This window comes from Trichosurus vulpecula, chromosome 2 (genome assembly GCF_011100635.1).
Source record: "Trichosurus vulpecula isolate mTriVul1 chromosome 2, mTriVul1.pri, whole genome shotgun sequence".
Lineage (NCBI taxonomy): Eukaryota > Metazoa > Chordata > Mammalia > Diprotodontia > Phalangeridae > Trichosurus > Trichosurus vulpecula.
Window position 1 is genome coordinate 228454926 of NC_050574.1, and position 16210 is coordinate 228471135.

The window sequence follows — 16210 nt, forward strand, 5'->3', positions numbered from 1 at the left end:
TAATCATGGTTTTAAGTTTTGAATATGATAAATTATGTTGGTTGTTTTCCTAATGTAGGAAATTGTTTAATCCTTTAATATCTGGCATATATCTAAGTAACTCATAATAAATGATTTCTCGAATAAATCATTATAGTCAGACAAAATTATATTTAATATTTTTTAATGCTATGCAGTAATGATATTACTCAATAGTTCTCCTTTTGTACCTTATCCTTCCCTCATTAAGATAGGAGGCTACATTAATCTCACAAAAGGGATTTGATAAGGTGCTTTCATCCTCAAATTTGATAATAATTTGAATAGTATTAGTACTCATTGTTCGTTAATAGTTGAACAGAAATCTGTGAATCTGGAGTTTTTCCCTTTGCTAGTTCCTTTAAAAGCAGTTCTATTTCTTTTTCTGAAATTATATTACTTAAGGTATCCATTTGGGTATTTTATGTTTCCTTATATGTAAAATGAACTGGAAAAGGAAATGGTAAACTACTCCAGTATCTCTGCCAAGAAAACCCCAAATGGGGTCACAAAGAGTTGGATAGAATTGAAACAAATGAAGAAAAACAACAAAAGCAATTAAATGTTCATAATAAGGTCTTTCTGTATCCTCTAGTTGTAATTTCACCTCGTTTGCTGTTTTGATTTGATTTTCTCTCGTTTTTAATTATCTTACCTAAAAGTCTATCAATTTTATTGTCTTTTTGGAAAAACAACAGCAACTAGTTTTTAGTTTAATAATGTACATAAAGAATGTTCCTAAAACTTGCATCTCATTCTATATATTCTTCAGCAGGTCCCATTTAGAAGATGTCCTAAATCTTTTGCCTCTAGTTTCTCTGGCAATTTGTTAAATCCATATTACCCATTTTGCTTATCTGTTAGATTTCTCCAAAACTGAGAAAGGGATATAAAAATTTCCTGCTACTACTGAATTTTCATGCATATGTTCTTATAATTCAGCTAATTTTCCTTTATGAATTTAAATGTTATGACATTTGGAGAATATAAATTTAGTATTAAAATTAGTTCCATGGTTCCTTTCAGCAAAATCTTTTCTTTGTTTATATCTCTTCATGTTGTGAATTTTTGTTTTTTTTCTTTGCCTACTGACTACAACTCCTGCTTTTCTGGATTTACTTGATGTTTAGTAAAATTTATTCTAGCCCCTGGTTTTTATTCTGTCTGTTTTTTGAAAGCTGCTTCTATAAAGCAACAAATCATTCAATCCATCACTCTTCCTAGTTTTATTGGGTCAGTCTACTCACATTAAAAACATGAGGTTTAAGTTTCAATTTTTCTCCATTTGTCTTTAATAACTTTTCCCTCCTGAATTACTATTTTTCCTTTTTCCTCTGTAAAAAATAGTAAAAACAGTATTTTCTTTGGTGAGATATGACACTGTGGAGTGGAATCTGTCTATTCTGTCAATTATTTTGCTGTGCAGGCCATAAATTGCTTTCACAATTCTTTCTCTCAAATTGTTTAGGAACATCCTGTTGTTGTTCAACGTTCTCTTGGGAATTTATAGGGTTTTCTTCCTCATCAGGTATTGATTAAATTACCTTTGTACTGTAATATTTATTCATTCATTTATTTATAGATGTCAGCTCATTTAGATGATACAGAAGAAATATTTCATTCTGTTATATTACTATCTTCCTTGGCAGCTTGTCTGCTTGTGTTTAAGGTCTTTTGAGTTTTCTTCCTAGCTCTTCAGTAATTCCAGTGTTTTGATAGAATTGCCAGTCATCCTGATCTATGTCTTGCCACTGGGCTCCTATGACTCTAGATGAGAGAGTAAGACTGATGACTTTACACAGCTCTGCCTCATTTAAAACCAACTCACTTGCAAGTCAAGACATCAGCCTCAGAACAAAGGATGAACAACAATCTGTGAGTAGTAGTAGCAGCTGCTCCCCTGAGGACCCAACCAGCCAATTCCAGTTGGGCATTGCTGCTATTCCCTCTTTCTTCTCCTGCTCCTCCTCTTCTCCCTTTGTCCACATGGGGAGTCATATCTTTACATGTGGGTGCTCTATAAATTTTGATTGCTTATACTTTGCAAGGTATTTTGGGATTTGGGGGCTAGATTTTTTTCTTCCCTACTTATTCTATCAGTTTTTTTAACGCCCCCCCCCCCCAAAACTGGGACAATTAACTCTTTTGTCTCAGCTAGTTTTCATTTATGATTTCTTAAAATATAGCTCTAGAAGACAAGGCACTGATAAAGCTCTTTGGGATTCAAATGGAGCTACTTTACTATGTCTTTAAAACCAAATCACTCTGGCTCTCATTGATTGGCCAATAACAGGTCCCAGCAGAAGCCTCGCTTCTTCATTGTTTGGGTTTTAATGGCTCAGAGTGAGTGTAAACAGCAATTATTTCAGTTTTGGCCTGAAACTCTGAGGGTGTTCCCCTCCCAGACCGATTCTTTTGTGAAGGAAAACTTGGCCATCTTTTGCCTCAATTCTTACCTAGCTTTTAACTACTGAATGGATGTTGCCTGAGACAAACTGAGACCTGGGAAAGGCCTTGGCTTAAAAAGGCCAGTCTCGCCCTGCATCTGGGCCATCACCAGTCATCCTGACCTATGTCTTGCTGGACTCAGACGACTCTGGAGTACAGAGTGAGGCTGATGACTCTGCACAGTTCTCCCTCACTTAAATCCAATTCACCTGCAAGTCAAGATATCTATCACCTTCCTGGTGTCACTGGTCCTCTTGAAGAATGAAGGATGAACAATAACAATAATCTTATAATCCTCTCTTGCTCTCTTTTTGACTCCTTCCCTTTTGATGGCAGTTGCCTTGTGAGCAGGCCTTTAAAGCTGTCTTGGCCTCCTCCCATGTTAGGAAATTAATGTCTCCCTAAATACATTCTCTGCCCCATGTAACTTCTAGAGGGACAGAACTGGCCATAGATTGATGTCAGTCTTCTTTGCTTCAGGCCTGTTGGAGACAAATAGGTGCTCTGTTCTCAATTCTCTGTTCAAGTACTGTCTTTCTGCAATCTTTATCTTATCCTGCTGGGCAGTTTGAATAAATTTGAATTTGTTTTGGTTCAGGCTTCCTGATGCTACTCTCATCGATTCTTGCCACTTATTTACCAAGCTGTAGTGCCAGGTAAAGCCAGCCCTTTTATTTTTATTTCTTTTTTTTGGATGGAGAGGATGGAAGAGAGTTGACTGCATCTTGTGCCACCTTGCCAAAGCATGGAAGCCAGTGGGGGAGGGGGTCCCAAGTAAATGCATTAGGGATATGGAATAAGCTTTATCTGTTGCTTATTCACTAGGTGGAGACTTCATTAGGTTTCTTGATCTTAGATGATGGAAACAGCTGAAACTTTTATTTTTTGTGTACAATTTCTCAAGAAGTTTGAACAGTCATGAAAATCAAAGAAAGTGTCTAGCCCATCATCTTACTGGTCACATGACTCAAAGTTCTACATGCTCATTTTGAATGACCTCAAATTGTTAACTTTATTTCTTTTTCAGTGTTTCCATTCTTTTTATTTTGTTTGTTTTTCTTTTTTTGAGAGAAATCAGAAATAACTTGCTCTCTTTACTCCCTCTTTACTCCCTCTGCCATCTTTCCAGGCGTTTCCTGGATACTCTACTTTCTATTATCATTAGTTTCCTTTTAATAGACTTTTCTTACATGCTTATGTTCTTCAATGTTTCAGCCCCTTTATATTTATCTTCTAACAATGTCTTTCCTTTTCTTATCTTTCTACCTTTAATTCGTTTCCATAAATATTTATGAAATACCTGTTATGTGGAAAGCAATGTATTAGGTAATGGGCAGAAAAGATACATAGTTTGAATTAGGTAATGTTCTTGTCTTCATAGACCTTACAAGTTAGTAAGAGTATAAGATAAAAATATAATTATAATAGACAGCACTACATGACAAATGCTAATTAGAAAAGTACAAAGTGCTATGAGGCCTAAGGAGGAAAATGCTGATACTACAAGTGCAGAAGAACTGGCTCTCTGGGTAAAATACACACACACACACACACACACACACACACACACACACACACACACACACACACCAGACTTTCTCAATCACTTTCTTAAGTTTAGACAATCAACAAAGCAATAAATTAAGCCCTGATTTGTATCATTTGCTGATTTCCAAGACATAAATTCTCACATCAAAACCAACAATCAGCAGAGCTAGTCTGGGTCACTGTGAAAGTGTCATGGTTGCCTTTACAAAAGCTGTAGCAATGGAGTCAAGTTTGAAAGAATAACAAACAATTCAAAGAGAGAAAGACAGATAAGAACATTATAGCAAAGGGAAAAAGTAAAGAAAGGCATATAGGAAAAATGATCAGGGCATATTCAAGGACAGAAAGTACAGCTCAGTTTGGGTAAAGCTTAGAATGCATCATGTACAGCAATATGAGATAAAAGATAAATTACACAGTGTCCTCAAAGTTAGGTAATAGTAATTTGAACTTTACTCAGTAGGCAACAAGAAGCCAATAAAGAATTATGGTATGAGCCAATTAAAAGATTAAATATTTGCACAAAGAAAATTATTCAGGAAGAAGTATGAAGGATGGATTAGAGGGGTGAAAGAGTGAAGGAGGAAAGACAGGAAAGGATTCTACCTGAAATAGTTTCAATGGATGAGTCAAAATAAGAACATATACTAGGTGGTAACAGTGGAAAGAGGAAGGAAGAAGGCAGTTTTAACAGATGCTGCAGCAACAGAATCACCAGGATTTGGGGAATGGTTGTGCAAAGTAAAAAGGGAACTTAAAATTTAATAACAAAGTCCCAAATACTGTAGATTGGGTGAATGGAGGTGTTGTGACAATAATACTCATGACAAAAAAAGAAGCTACTCCTTGACTACCATTTAGTTATGGCCTAGGAACTAAGCTGGTCAGTCCTTAGTCTTCAACTTGCAACTGAAAAAGTCACTACGCAGTAGTGTTTAGTTACACTAAATGTTTTAAAGTATTTTATAATAATTCATACAAATGAAAGAATATTTAAATAAAAGAAAAGAGAATACCTCTTAGGAGCAGAACAATAAGTTTCAGATATAACTTCTCTCATATTTAACTTGTATTATCAACAACATACATTTACTGAGTACCTATTATGCATAGATTTCTATGTTAGAATGCAGTAATTTTAACTAAATTGAGGTCTCCTGAAAGAGGAATGATTGATCAAGTCCCAAATTTTTAAACATAAGGACTCCTAAACATGAGGGATTAAGAAATTGTCAAGAAAAAAATATGCCGCTCAACTAAGGAAATTTTGTTTGAGTTTGGGATGGATGGTCTAGGGATAGAAGAAACTCACACTGCAAAGAAAGATGAAATTCAAAATAAAACTTTTTTTTTTTTTAAATGAAATGTGTCCCTGTGATTTCATTTGAGGTCATCCTCATTAGGAATTCAATAATGTAAATCTACAGCTGTTCTGTAACCTATAGTTTTAAAGATTTGTCCGGGGAACTGAGACGTTAAATGGCTTGCACAGTTACACAAATCAGTATGTGTCAAAGGCAAAATTTGAGGCCAGATCTACCCTACTCTGAGGCTGCTCAGATCGACTGCACCAAGCTGCTTCTCAGAAATTATGAAACACGTTCTAAAATGTCTTCTATTCTAAAGCCCCTAAAAGAATTTTGGCAAACACTCAAAAATTATTTTTAACTCATTAAAATATTGGCTTAATTACGATTTTGAATAAAAACATACAAATTGTTATTTTTCAAGGTGTTATCCATGGTATTACCAAAAAATCGCATTTTGATAAAAACAAATTTATGGGCTTATTCCTAATAAATAAGGAATTTAAAATAAAACTGAAGATATATTTGATACCATATACTAAATTTACTAAAATATTTAATTTAATACACTAAATAATTAATATATTTCAATGAAATTGTGATTCATCAAAGTAGGAGCTTCTTGCAATAGCATGCATCTCAACCCATCCATACCTCATCCTAAGCAATTCCATTCATGATGCCAAGTACATAAAACTATCACATGGGGTCAACCAAAAGTGCTGATACCATTACTTTAGGTCCCTTGACATTGCATGAGAATATCAATGGGACATAGAAGCTATCCCTTATTCTTACTAAATAATTAGCCCACCACCTTTCCTAGGTTTATGCCCCCGATAATTTTATGCCTTTACAAAAGAAAATGTAGCAAATAAATCACTAAACAGATTTATTCCTAAAGAATATTTAGGTATGTTGGTACACTAAAATCTATTTTTAAAACGATAAGCAATTCTTGCCAAAGATGGTTGATTGAAAAGGAGGTAAATGAGCTATGCTCCCACATACCTAAAAAGCAAAACCTTGATATATGCACCAGCAAGAAAAATGATCAAGAAATCTAATTAGAAACTACAGTAAATGACTTCTACCTAGGCCTGCACCAAAGGCTCACAGGCTACAGGAAAAAATACTGAAATAGCATGACTGGAGACGATAAGTGTAATCTGCAAGATTCTGTGTCCAGAGACATTAAGGGCAAAAGCTCCCCTGAGAAAATCTAATGGTAAATATTTTGGGTTGTAGGTAGTTGTAGAAGATAAAGAACAGGGCCTAAAACCAGTGACCTACATATCACCCAGTACTTAGACCAGGAAGGCTGTGGCTCAGGGTCACAGAAGACACTAGGACTCTGTACCAGAGTGATGCCAGAGAGGTTAATGAAGACAAGGAACCTAACCCCAAAAGATGGAGGTCAGTGCAAGAAACCAGAGGTCCAAAAATAAGATTACAAAGGACCCCACCCAAAAGTACAATAGAAGGCAAGGTCAGGCCTTGGCAAAAAACCTCAATTAAAGAAATAAAGCTGAAGAAAGGGGTAAATAAAACACTGACAAATAAGAATTACTGAAGATCTAGAGATCTCAAAAAAGAAGTAACTGCAAAAACTGCAAGCAGTGACTTAAAAGAAAAATGTATTTGCCGCCAGGGCTACACGAATAGCTGCAAAAAATAAAGCAAGACATTAGAAAAAAAAAAAGCTCTGGAGAAAAGAATGGGGAGAATAAGTGACTTGCAAGAGAAAGTGGTAAATTCTATTCAAGTAACAAATTCCCTGAAAATTAGAATAAACCAAAAGAAATTAACGATTCCATGAGACAGCAAGAAATATTAAAACAGAATCATAAGATTTAAAAGGTAGAAAAAGTATAGGATATCTATTATTAAAACAACTGACCTGGAAAACAAGTCAAGGGGAGATAATTTAAAGAATCATTGGATTATCTGAAAACTATGATAAAAAACATAAAATATACCTGAACACAGTATTTCAAGAAATCATTAATGAAAAATGTCTCTGTCTATCAGAACCACAGGGCAAAGTAAAGACAGAAAAAAGCATCACTTTCAGAAAGAAAACCCAAAAGAAAAAGTTAGAGGAATGGCATAATAAAAATCCAGAGCTTCCACATCAAAAAAAAAAAAAAAATACCACAAACATGAAGAAAGAAGCAGTTCAAATAAAAAAAGAACTATAGTCAGGGACACACAAAACCTGGCAGTTACTACTAAAATCTAGAGATCTTGGCATACTACATTACAAAAGACAGAGGTTATAGGCTTACAACTAAGAATAACTTACCCAACACAAAACTAAGGGTAATCCCACAGGGGGAAAATGGATTTTTATTGGAATAAAGGGTTTTTAAGTATCCCTGATGAAAAGTCCAGAGCTAAAAAGTAATGGCTACACAACCAAAGCATCAGACTGTCATTGGAGACAAAAGAGGAAAATGATAAATTTTGGAGGGTCTGTATGAAAAGATGCACTTCTGGCAGAGCTGTGAATTGGTCCAGTCATTCTGGAAAGCAATTTGGAGCTGTAGCAAACCGTGCTCACTCTTTGACCCAGCTATATAACCACTGCGCTTATATTACAAGGAAATCAAAGAAAGGGGAAAGGTATGTACAAAATATTTATGGCAGCTCTTTACATGGCGGCCAAAGTTGAGAACAAAGTGGGTATCCTCCTGTTAGAAAGTAACTGAACAAATCATGGTATACGAATGTAAGGGAATGTTATTGTGTTATAAGAAATGATGAAAAATCATTGTTCAAAAATAGAGCTATGAGAAGGCATCACTTTACCCCTCTGAAGAAGTGGGAGGTCCATGAATATGATACATTTTCATAAATTCAGTCTTGGGGGGGGTGTATTGATCAGTTTTGCTGATTTTTGCCATTCTTTTTTTGTTTTTTAAAAATATTTACTATATGTGAGGACTCTGGAGGGGGAGGGAAAGGGATACTAGAGGAAATGATGGAGATGTAAAAACACCAAAAACCATCAATTAAAAACTTACTTTAAAAAAGAAATAATAAAATGGACAATTTCACAATAAAGTAGGAAGACCTTATAAAATGATGCAGAATGAAGTGAGCAGGAATTGATGAACAATTTATACAATGATAACACTGTAAAGAAAAACAACTTTGAAAGACTTTAGAATTCTGATCAATGCAGTATTGAACCATGAGTCCAAAAGAATAAAGAAGAAAGCTACTTGTTTCTTGAGAGGTGATAAACTTCCCCCTCCCCCAAAAGACATACATTTTCAGACTTGGTTACCATGGAGATTTGTTTTGCTGATACTATGAAGTTACGTATTGAGGGGTGTGGTTTTTTTTTTAAATATTGCACAATATAAGGGGTAGGAGGAGGACAGCTTAATTTTTTAAAAAGTATTACTTGAAAAGTCGAAGGAAAGGAAAAGTTACAGAGAAGAAAGGAGGACTAGGTAAGGGGATGCTTAGACAAGTGGGAAATGATGAACAAATTGTGCTATGTGAATGTACTGGAATATTTTTGCACGTTAAAAAATGTTAAAAGAGAAAATTTCTGAGAATCCTGAATAGTATGAACAGAGCAGAGACGGAAGAATAACATATACAAGGACAGCAACACTGTAAAGAAAATACTATTCTGAAAGACTTAAAGAAGTCTGATACATGCAATCACCATCTACATCTCGAGAGGACCTATGATAAAGGATATTACCCACACTCTAACAAAGGAGATGGACACAAGAGGCAGACACACGTTTAGGCATAGACCCTGTGTGTATTCATTTTGCTTGATTATATTTATTTGTTACTAAGGTTTTCTCTCAGTTTTTAAATGGGGAAGGTGGGTTGGGAGACAATGGAGATCAGGGTTAAGGAAAAAAGGGGGTAAATGAAATATTTTTAAAACATGCACAGAAGAGAACAGAAGGGAGTACATAAAGAAGCATAGAAAAGGCGAGTACTGGAAATACTCTAAAATAGAAATTATTTATAAATATTTTTAAAAGTAAACTGAAGGAAATGGAGATTTCATGGTTCTATATAGAATCCTCTTTGTGTTATGCCTTGTGTCAGTAATTCAGTCAAAAAGCATTTATTAGGCACCTACTACGTGCCAGGCACTGTGCTAAGTTCTGACAATACAAAGAAAGGCAAAAGACAGCCCCTGCCCACCAGGAACTCATAATCTAATTGGGGAGACAACATAAAAATAACCATCTAAAAACAAGCTACATACAGGATAAACTAGAGATAATTAATAGAGGGAAGGAAGGTAATAGAATTAAATACCAGTACCCTGTGGCACTATATACCTACCTAGCTCAGGCCACCTACCCTACAAAAGGCTCAAAGTTTCAAAACAGCCTACCTATCTTCCCACAAGTAAAATTTCAGTTCTGTCAACACAGCTAATCTCAATCAGATACTAGAAGGAAATCAGCCTGACTGAACAAATTCATATTACTTTGTGAGTGAACGTCCCTACCTTTCTGAGTCATTATTGTTTTTAATAAATATAAGGCATTAGATTGCATAATGGATAAAGTCCTAAGCTTGGAGTGAGAAAGCCCTGAGTTCACATCCTGCCTTAGACATTTATTGGCTGTGTGACTTTGAGCAAGTCACTCAACCTCTATGAGCCTCAGTTTACTCACCTATAAATGGAAGTGTACTTCACACAGCTGTTGTCAGGATTAAATGAGATAACATTTGGTTGTCAACAGACAGGGATGTTTAATTGTACAGATTTCTATAACCAAGTAAAGCTAAAATAGCCAGTAAAAGGAAGAATAATTTTTAGCAGGGAGCCGATATTTTTTAGGCATCTTCTTACTAGGAAGATGGTCCTCAGTGTCCACTCTTCTAAAATTTTCTTGCTCTTCACAATTTCCTTACTTCCCATTTGGGTTTTCTCACCATTTCCAATAGTTCCGTTAGTGGGGGAAATATACTTAGACCAACTTCTCATTCCTAGTGTCCAGAATGCAATAAAAACAATTTTCCTTGAAGGAATTAGCTGATCCTGTGGAGTGAAAGTAACCCATGGCCTAGCACTCTAAGCTCTGGGCTTACATGGACTACATTCAAGTAGAAGGGCTTCTGGCTTGTTTTGCCCCCAATGGAGGTTGTTCTGCAAATATCAGAATACAGCTCATCTTTAGTGTCTACAAATGTGGTTTTACCTAGCTCCCATGTGAGCACTCAAATCACTCATCTTACAGAAAACGCAGAACTACAAAATAGGTTCACTATAGCCTAGAAATAGCTAATACATTTTTTCGTCCCTCTGTAGTGTCTTCCATTCCCCACCCCCACCCCCCCCTCCCCGCCCGCTACACTTACATAGTCCTTCAGATTTATAAACCCTTCTTGTGGTTTGGATTTCCCTGGAAGTGAAAGGAATTTGAGGTTGCCAGAGAGTCACACCATCTGATATTCAGATCAGTTCCATCTTCACTTCAGAGATGTCTGTCTATCTACCTATCTATAGATATATATTAATGCACACACACACATCTACAATCTTAATGTATTACAAAGTCCATAGCCACTCTTCAGCATTATTGTTCCTCTCTGTTACTGTCTGTTCACACTTGGGGTCAAAGCACAATTACTTTTTTCTTCCTAGAAGGCTAAGTAGTGGAACTCTCAACAGTTCTCTAGAGCAGAGATGTTAAACATACAGTACAAATCACAGTCCCAAGTACTGCCCAAATGATGTCAATAGAAATATCTGACAAAATAAAAATGCAATAAAATACAGATAATATGACATTTTAAAACTAAGCCAACATGTAGTCAGCAGGGATACATACGTATGTATTAGTGGCCTCCATTTCTATTTGAGTTTGATACCAATAGGGTCTCTCACCACTCTACTACAGTATCCAGCTCTTGGAACCTTCTCAGGAAATGTGATAGAAAACACATGTGCAGCTATGTGGGTAAGAGCTCTACTACTATCTCTCAATGCCTGTCATTACTCTGTCAGTACAGATCTACAGACTTAATTCCTGCTCCTACTCAAGGGACCTAGTTCTTCTCTTAATTCGGCCCTTTCTTAGCTCTACTCTGGGTCTTCTTCTTTAAATTCATTGCTGCATTCTGGGTAAGTATCTATCAAAAGTAAACAGTACAAAGGAGAGAGGCTACCCTCTGAAGTAGTCTGATCCAAGCCAATCACCCCCAATACAATGAATCACCCATGATGCTTTGAAACAGTCATGCCTTGGGGATGTTCTCACTTCTCTAGGGAAAATAATCTGAATCTTTCATATATGACAAAAGTCCCAAACAGTGAATTCATCCCTTTAACCTCATCAAGTTGACAGGGCTCTAAGGGAGAAAAGCTTTGAGTTAAGAACCACCAATGGACTATATGCTTGTCTTCCAAAGAGCAGCTTACTAAGTCTGGAGAAACTCCTCATCATGCTGGCCACAAGAACTCCCATCCAACATTTCCTAAGATGTACAGGAGTTTCTAACTGTCTTGATGAATGATTCACATGTGGTTTTCTTCTCACTATGTTTTTGAACTTTGAAGATGCTATACTAAGAATAAGAAATATCCCATTTGTTTCATAAAAGATGTTTTAAAAGTTGATTCATAATATGTCTTTCATGATTGGTGGCTAACAGTCAGATGAATTTTTTAATGATACAAATTAAAATGAGTATAACTTGGAAAATAAGGCAGCTATCTCAATGGATAGAGCACTGGGCATAGAGTCAGGAGGATCCAAATTCAAATCCAGTCTCAGATACTTACTACTGTGATGCTGGGTAAGATATTTAATCCCTATTTGCCTTAATCTACTGGAGAAGGAAATGGCAAACCACTCTATTATCTTTACAAGAATACTCTATGGACATGGGGCCATGAGTAGCTGGACATAACTGAACAACCGCAGTAATCTGGAAAATACTAAGCAGCAAATAAACAAACATACAAATTTAATATGGTATGGTTTTGTTTTTAATGATTTATATTCTGAATTCATTTGATTTTATCTAATTTACAAACTATATTCTTCTATTTGTAAATTCAGTGTTAGTTTCTCTTCTTTATATATCTAAACTCTGGAGTCATTTTCTGAGCAGAAACTTTTCTTGATCCAATTATACTCTTTTACTTTTTCTGCCAAAGGAAATTCAATAAGCATAAGTCCTAGCACCCAAGTATATTACTATTAAAAGCAGGTTAGAGGCTACTATGCTCATTTGTAGAGGTAATAATTTTATTAGTAAGTTCATTTGATTAATATTTTACTTATAAAATGTTATATATTTTTTCAATGTAATTTCTGATAGTTATTGCAAACCAGTATTCACAATAACTGAAGTTCCGTAGACTAAAAAGAAGTCTATCAATGCTATGCTAAGACTTTCAAATAGGGAGGCAAGCACATTCATAACAATTAATGAAGACTGTGACACCCATCAATGAAATACTGGGCACATGGAAAAATAGTTAACATTGAAAAAGTTATGAACCACAAAGAACAGAATAAGAATATTTTACTCACAAAAACACTTGTGCTTTAGCACTTTTCTTTTCAAAGGCAAGAATTACACAAACGGTGTAATGAAACCTTGCAAAACACTGATACAAGTATATCATGCTTTTCTCCACTAAAGCCATAAAATTATATAATGACAGGGTCATAGAAGAAGAATGTATTTTAGAGGCTAACAACTCAAACACCTTCTTCCTTTTAGAGATGAGGAAACTGATGAGAGGAGTTAAGTGACTTATCCAGAGTCATAAAACTGGTAAATGTACAAGGCAGAATTTGAACTCAGGTCTTCCTGTCCTCAAGTCCAGCGTGCTATCTGTTAGGTCATTTAGTTTTCAACTCTACAATCTCATTGTGAAATCACTAAATGAGATAATATTTTTAAAGTCCTCAGCACAGTACCCAGCACATTGTATGTGCTTAATAAATGCTTGTTTGCTCTTCCTTCTCATTACGACATTAGGTTCCCAAATGCTATGCCACTAGGGCACAACTTCTAGTAGGTTATACCAAGAAAGAAAGACTTTACGAGAGGAGTTGGATATGGACTATGTCTAAGGACAAGGCTAGCTGATTTTGGAGAGATTTGTCTCCAGAAGGTGTGGCTACAAATGTGATTAAGTTTGTCAGCCGCGAGAAATCAGAAAAGTCTTTACTGGTGAGTTATAATCTGTATTGTTAGAGAGTCTACCCACAAAATTACGGACCTTTGAAATATTTTGCTTTATATGATATAATTATGTAATAGATACATAATAATTACATAACAGATAATAATAGATCCTATAAAGTTACACACCTAAATGGAAATACATTTTATGTGTACCAGGAGTCTATCTAAATTAATCTTTTAATGAAAACAGTGAATCTCTTTTGAAATCAATCATATGACATTTTTCCAAATTCAGATTTTTATTTATTGAGTTTATTTGAAAGAATATAAACTACACTATAAATTTCAAACTAGGAACAGCTATTCTTATTCAATTCAACAATAAGGATTTATTAAGTGCGCATAATGTGCAAAATGTTAAGACTACAAAGACAAAATTAAGACCAACTACTTCTACCTGAAGGAATTTACATTCTGCTTATAAATGTTTTTATAATTACATGTCACAAGTGAAAACACATCTACTTAGTTGTAGCAGCTCTTACTTTTAGAGATGAACCCTTGTCTCCCCCCAACCTCCTCAAAATTACATGCATTCCACAAACTTCCTACCTTTCAACCACATACTATGCAAATAATTCTAAATTAATTTTAGATATTATCTATACAAATACATACACAAATGGATACAATATGAATATAAACAGAAAAGAAGGAGAAAAAATAAAACTAAGACCCAGAGTATAAAAAAAGCTTGGTAGAATTACAATATGAACGACACTTTTCTTTCTAAAATTTAGAGGTTCTGTTGACACATTGCTCTCATTTATATGCTATCCCTAATATACATGTGTATATTTCTTTTAAATCAAATTTGTCAATCACAGATTACATAGTTTCATACCACGCAAAAATGAGTGTGTTACTTTAGAAAAATCAAGGTAATAAAAAGTTTTTTTAAGTGTTATAAATATTAATGTCCTAAATTTAGGTCATATTTTTTCTTTTCTGTGAGGATTTAGGTTTATAGTATAATAAATGAACAAATGAGATGCTTCTTTATCATCAGTTTTCAATGGGAGAAGCAAGAGACTGTACAAAAGTTCAAGAAATCATAATGAGCTGGTACGTGGATGTAGAGTAGATCTGAAATTAGTTTGTTCACCTGATTTCATAATTGGTTGCCACATACTACACCTAACAGAGCACCAAAGGTGCAAAGATTGAAATATAAACCCCTAATTAAGCAATGGTTTGACAGATCCAATGTCCTATATTTGCTTGACACTATGGCTCAATAGGCATTTTCAACTAAAAATTAATACTGAATATCTTAGGAATAAGTAAAATCTGATAATGTTTAGAAAAAAAGAAATCTTGAAGTCCACAGAAAAGTCCTATCCCTCCATCACAATTCTTCATATACTTTTTAACTGTTCAAAAAATAGCAATTTGTTATGTTAAAAAAAAAAAAAGGTTTCTTTGAATTCTTCATACCACATCAGGATTACTGTCATTTGATCATAACACAAGTGCAACTAACACAGCTGCCATGTCAGCTTCTCTTCAGGGGCTAGTTCTTAATCATAAATCAAGTGAATGACTAATTTAACATTGTTAAAAGTGGTGAGTAGATGCTTGGAGCCATTCCAGTTTTTACATCTTACAAAAAGGTCAATACACCTACTCAGATACACAATAGTCTTATCTTTCAAAGGGTTTTCTTCTTTTCTAAGATTAAAAAATAACATGTTACCACTTAAATTTAACTATGTTTTAACTATTAATTAAAATGTTCATTAATTCTGAAATGGTGACCCACTAAAACAAAAATAGTTTTAGGTTTTATCATGTGACTACAATCAGAAAACCTTTCCCTCTTCTTTTCTGCCTGCTTTAAATACTTTTCTAGTTGTAAAAAACCTATGAAAACATTTACTGCTGACTGTTTCCTGCACTAACCTTAATCTGTTACAGTAACATCACATATTAAACTTTAAAAACAAAACTTTTTTGCTAGTAGAGCAACTAGTGCAAATGGGACTGAGATGTAGAACATGAACCAAAAACTCTTGACACAAATTAAAAGGCATCTAGTAGTAAAATATATTCTAATCATTTACATCTGTTTGCACTGCTATAAAAGATGGAAACCCACCGTTAGTATCCTTCATAATAAAAATTGATTCTGCACTTTAATAAAAAAGCTATGTTGCATAAACAGAGGATTTAAAGCTGTGGCAGAGTGTCTGAATGAAAGGAAAATGGCAATCTTTCTGGCTCCAGTAGATGCCATTCCCTATCACACAATGTTTCCCACTCATAAATACATGACAAATACTTCCTCAATCATTTTTTACGAGCAGGGATGCACAGGGGGTAGTCAATGGCTAGCTTGAGGGAAAATAGGAACAGCAGGCGGCAGAAACTGTACAGAAAATGGCTATGTGGTAAATTCTCTTCTGGAACATCACTCAGTTACCCGTCTTTGATCTTTCAGCTACAATTACAATAAAGTCCACAAGACCTGATTTTTTTAAAAACTAGTTCATTAGCTATACAGAAAATCAATTAAATCTTTGTATTATGGTACTGCCCAATTCATATCTCCAAATTCTTAAAAATTAAAAATTTGTAATTTATACAAAAGGTTTACTTTCAATTGACTATAACCATATCATCATCACAACTGGCATCACAAAAAACACGGGGTGTCTGGCGACAGCTAAATCACAGACTGGCGTCTCCCA

At 34.8% G+C, this 16210-nt stretch overlaps 1 protein-coding gene across 1 annotated transcript in view; it reads right to left on the reverse strand.

The window, feature by feature from the left end:
- Positions 1–16210, reverse strand: part of OLA1 (Obg like ATPase 1) — a 256189-nt gene that overhangs the window by 60067 nt on the left and 179912 nt on the right. The gene's annotated exons all lie outside the window — the stretch shown is intronic.